This window comes from Gasterosteus aculeatus, chromosome Y, assembly GCF_964276395.1.
Source record: "Gasterosteus aculeatus chromosome Y, fGasAcu3.hap1.1, whole genome shotgun sequence".
NCBI classification, from domain to species: domain Eukaryota; kingdom Metazoa; phylum Chordata; class Actinopteri; order Perciformes; family Gasterosteidae; genus Gasterosteus; species Gasterosteus aculeatus.
This window is the reverse complement of record NC_135709.1, coordinates 12,977,557-12,982,986: the sequence shown is the minus strand read 5'-3', so window position 1 is coordinate 12,982,986 and position 5,430 is coordinate 12,977,557. Positions and strand designations below refer to the sequence as shown.

The 5,430-nt window shown below is 47.5% G+C and overlaps 1 long non-coding RNA gene across 1 annotated transcript; it reads right to left on the bottom strand.

Annotated features, from left to right (window-relative positions):
* Positions 1-3,026: 3,026 nt before the first annotated feature.
* Positions 3,027-3,769, bottom strand: LOC144391197 (uncharacterized). Its single transcript, XR_013455087.1, has 2 exons — positions 3,654-3,769; positions 3,027-3,581 (listed from the first exon to the last, which is right to left on the bottom strand). It is a non-coding gene; the product is annotated as an uncharacterized LOC144391197 (long non-coding RNA).
* Positions 3,770-5,430: the final 1,661 nt, after the last annotated feature.

Here is a 5,430-nt window from a genome sequence, read left to right as displayed (position 1 = left end):
TTAATTTTCTTTCTTAATTTCGATTTGATTGTTGTTTAGAGTTTCTTAAGTTGATTCCGGATTGTCAAAAATGACAAAAAGAGAGGGATGTTGGGGGAAAATTGTTGAGCCTGCGTGGGGTGAGGCTCTCAGGAATGTGACCCTTGATGTGAGCCGGTGACTTAAGGCAGTCCAGGGTGAGATAAGACACAGATGAAAACATACGTGCCCTGACTGACCTTTTAGATGTTGTTGATTGTCTGGGTCCATAAAGGGAGGGTCACAGGGTCACCCCTACATTATCTGCTACTTTTCCCACATTCCTCTTGAGGGGTGGGCTGTCCTGAGGCAGCACAAACCCCCCTAAGTGTATAAAACCTCCTGTTCTCCTCTTTGACTTTGTCAGATCTTCCTGCTCCTTTTGGGGGAAGGAACCTCTGTCCCTTTTCAGCTGAATTGTAGTCATTTGACTTCTGTCTGTGCTTACGACTTGTGCTGATGATTTCTGTATTCTTTATCTTTTTCCTAATATTCTAGTTAGTAATAAATACTTAATCACAAAGCAAGCTCAAGATACTTTTGATTTCTCACATGGGCTAAATCCACAAATTTCCACCACAATCCGTATGTTCCTCCTCCAGATCCTCCTCATGTAACATTGTTTTATGATAGACAAGGGGATGAGTGCTATTGTGACGAATTCATGGAACATTTAGAAAACACGGAATAGGAGGGGACGTCCCAAAATCTCTATGTGGGCCCGGAAGGGGTAGCCTCAGCTGTCATCCTCTCCCCCGATCAATCGAACTAGTATTTGATGAATCAAGATGCGGTGCCGCATGTGTCGTTGGCTCTGCATCCCAAACATCAGGCTAAAGACCTAGGTCTAATGACGAAACGGGCGATGCTGCTAGACGACTGTGTATGCACTCAACTGCCTGATGTTTGTTTTTCTCCCTCCGCTAAAAAGTACAGAATTACAGGGAAAGCAACTAACTCTGGCATTTTAACACACTGTTACGTCCCCAGAAATCTGGGTTCGTATAATGTTTCCAATTCGGGGATTACGTGTGTGTGTGTGTGTGTGTGTGTGTTTGTTTTCCAGATAGGATTGGGACCCGGAGCTCCACCCCCCTCGTCAGTGGTTGCAGCTGGCTAAAAAGCCCAGTTTTGGACCAGTTCTCGCGCTGGATGCTTGCTGCATATTCACACATGTTGCTTTTTGGTTTGTACCCTGTATGAGGAGATATTCATTTGTGTTTCGTGTTAGATAACTTGTGTTCCTTTTGGAAACGTGTAGCAGCAGAAGAGAGCAACTGTTTGTTTGGGTCGTTTGACTAATTATTTGTTTTCTTTTTTGTTCACAAGGAGTGGGGAGTAGATTTAGAGCTACCCCGGGGTATACATCACCCGTAGTTTTACTTCTGTCTAGAAACACCAGTTTAGACCTGAGCGGACCACCACCTGTAAGTTTGGTTAGGGCGCCTTGACCGTGTGCCAGGTAGAGTGTTTTTCGATTGGGGGGGGTTAGTACAGGTTAGGGGTGGGGACCTTTTGTTTATTTCTTTGTTTTGGTCCTGCCAGCCCTCCCCATTTCCCAGAAAGTTATTGTTTGTTTATGTGTATTTATTTTGTTAGATAAATGCGTTATACTATATTTGGTGTTTGTCCTTTTCTCGCACCGCGACTCCATACCCCTTTTGCTGGCACCGGTGGGCCGGAGCAGTGGGTTGTCATGTTCCCCTCCCTTTCGGGAGCTGGAACGTAACACACACGAACAGGTGTCCAGAGACCACGGACGCGAAAAGACCGACCATCCCTGCACAGCAACCCTTCTTGAGAAACTTCCAGACTACCTCTGGTCAGAAGATCCGACTGACGTAGGTTTTTGTAATGCATGTAAACCAGTGACGTTTGAAGTTCATGACGGTCCTCCCATTTGGCAACCTGATCAAAGAAACTATCGAGGGCCTCATCAAATCAGGTGTATTGGAGCCCTCACAGTCCGCCTGGAACACGCCCATTCTTCCTGTACAAAAGACAGGGACTGGTAAATATTGCATGGCACATGACCTCAGAAAGATAAATGACATACTGGTAACCACTACAGTACCTGTCCCAAACCCGTACACTGCATTGACTAGTCTGACACCACAGCAGCAATGGTTCACTTGCATTGATTTCGCGAACGCGTTCTTTTGCCTGCCGCTACACGAACACTTACGGGATGTGTTCTCATTCACGTATGGGAACAGACAGCTACGGTATACTCGGCTACCACAAGGATTCGCGCTTTCGCCAGGTATCTTTAACCAAGTGTTGAAACAAGCGTTAACAGGGTGCTTCCTGCCAGAGCGCACGACATTAATCCAATACGTGGACGACATCCTCCTCGCATCCACTTCAACGAAATCCTGTTTGGAGGCAACAGACACCGTCCTACGCCGGTTGGCCGAAACAGGTTTTAAGGTCAGTAAGTCTAAGTTGCAGGTCGCCAGAAGACAGGTTTCATTTTTGGGCAGAGTACTGTCGGGAAGCGGCTCAGGGCTCTCGGCCGCTCACAGGTCCAGTATTCTCCATCATCCGCGTCCACAAAACGTAAAAGAAATGCTTTCGTTTTTGGGCCTCACAGGGTTCAGTAGACAATTCATTCCGCGCTATTCGAATCTCACTCAAGTTCTGCGTGCAAAGGTGAACGAGAAAGGGATGCGAAATCTCACTGCGATCGAGTGGGATCAAGGGGCGGAGGAGGCGTTTATCAAGCTAAAAACAGAACTGGCACAGGCCGCGGACGTCGCGGTACCGGATTACAGCGCGCCGTTTTACCTGGATGTTTCCGAAACAACAGGGGTTTTTAATGGGGTTTTGTTTCAGAAAAAGGGGGGAGGTAAAAGGAAGGTGCTTCTGTATGTGACCTAATGGACACCTAAAATACTTTGGGAATAGTATCCAGACGTGACAACCCCACTCTCTTTGGAGGGGAGAGACCCTGAATTCAATTATCTTATTGGCCAAAACCCCATATGAGGTAGATCATAGACAGACAGAGGCTTCTGCGTGTATAATGCAATATCACTTTTATTTAAACAATAACTTTATAAAACCACATCCAAATAATTTATACCAGTAGTGATTGACCGGGGGCACAATGACACTTCCAACAATAAAAACACTGCACACTGTTAAGAAAGGCTAAAATAAGCAACACTACAAACCAACACACTCAAATACGATTACTGATCCTGGTTAAAAGACACAACACAATAGAAGTGGGGAAGGGGGAAGCAACGGTCATCAAGAGGGCACAATATCAGTGTGTTATTTCTATAAATAGAGGGAGCAAGATGGAGGCACTAGAGCATAATCTAAACTAAAACTATGGTCGGAGAAAAAGAGCAGTGGCTGTCCTGCTGACCACTCCGTGTCACCAGTTCAGCCTGAAATGCACAAAACAGCCATTAATCACCAAGTACCCATCATCCTTCTCATTACAAAACGCATAATGTGCTTGCAAGCCCAACTTCCTACCTCCTTGGCCCAATGCACCTGTGCACCAGCAGGTAGGACCCTGGGCTCACCAGGTCTGGTTCAGGTCTGACCTTCTACCATATAAAAGAACATTATATTAATTTCCCCATGGCCTACAGGATGTAGATTAAAATTGCACAACCTACCTCCTTAGTATAGTTTGCTCACCCGCACGGTACTGGCGAGCAACAAACAAAGCAACCCAGACTTCAGCACATGCCGGACAATGAGAACAAACGTGAGTTGCTCAACTCTCACGGGATCTCCTTTATACGGAGAGGCTCTCCCTGAGTTTAAGCCTCCCCCTCTATGCTGAGGCTCCCAGGTCCTAAGGTCCCACCTCTCACATGTATAACAGTATCATGTTGGATAACATGGAAAACCAAATCATCAATGCCCACAACACGCAGCAGGGGTCGCAAAGCTTGTAATGAAAATAGCACACCACTGATTGGCAATTGTTCACTGATGGCAGCTGCTTTAGACATCCACAGAAGGGGTTCCAGTCGGGATACGTGGTAGTCAGAAGCCATGGGGCAGTGACAGAGGTTCTGGAAGCAGAAAAGATTCAGGGAAGTCAGTCAGCTCAAAGAGCTGAGGTACTTGCATTGATAAGAGCATTACAGCTGGCAGAAGGGAAGGCAGTGAACATCCATACTGACTTGGCGTATGCAGTAGGAGCAGCTCATGTGGAGCTGGGACAGTGGTTAAGAGCAGTTTTTCTGACGCCTGGAGGAAAACCGATTCAACAGGAACAAGAAATGAAAGATTTGGCGGCAGCCATGGCTCTACCGAGCACCGTGGCTATTATTAAGTGCAAAGGACACAAGAACTCCAACAGTATGGTGGCCAAGGGAAACCAGGCAGCGGACCAAGCTGCAAAACAGGCTGCAGGTTACCAAATTGGGCTCCAAATGGTAAGTGCAGAAGATGAGGGACAGTTGGGGCCACAACTTAATGAGGAACGGATTAAGGAAGCCCAAAAGGGGGCGTCTCCTCAGGAGAAAACGGTGTGGAAGCAAAGAGGGGCTACAGAGGTTGGAGGCCTCTGGAGGTCCGCTGATGGTCGCCCAGTAATGCCGCCGGGCATCAGAAACAAGTGTTTACAGGAGGTACATGGGATGGCTCATGTGGGGCTGAAACACGCTTTTGGTACAGTATATCATCCACAATCTCAAGGCAAAGTAGAACACATGAACCAAAACTTGAAACAAAAATTGGCTAAAATCTGTGCACAGACAAATTTAACCTGGGTTCAAGCGCTCCCACTCGCGTTAATGGCCATTAGAACCTCAGTAAATCAAGGTACAGGTTTCAACCCGTATGAACTGACCAACGGGAGACAGTGCCCTGGATCCAGTGCCGGCCAGAAGCTTAGGCCCAACCCGGAAGCTCCACCAGGTGAGTATGCATGTCGTATAACGATCTACGAGCTCTTGTTTCAGATTTTGCGGACCAGGTGCGAGACAAAACAGGGGATCAGAACGCCCACAACCCCCACACGGAAGCCTGGGTCCTCCTGAGGGTCATTAAGATAAAGTGGTCGGAGCCGCGGTTGACAGGACCATACCAGGTGGAGTAGAGAACCTCACATGCAGCGAGGCTGAGAGGGAAAGGTGATACCTGGTACCACTGGAGCCAGTGCGCCACCGCAGAGGAACCAGCTTGCACTCTCCAGGGCGTCCTGAAGGATCAGGAGCAAAAGGCGGCAACGGGTACCGGAGGGTCCCTAAACGCACTCTCAACGGGCAGTTGACCGACAGACACCCAGAGCATGGTGATCTGTGTCGACTGTCTACAACCAAGAAGACCAAGTATAAGTGTATAACTATCCTCTCCTCTGTTCTATCTTTCTCAATTCTCCGCATTAGTTTAGCAAAAAAAAACAAAAAAAAACCCCACAAGAACAAGACACAATCCCGT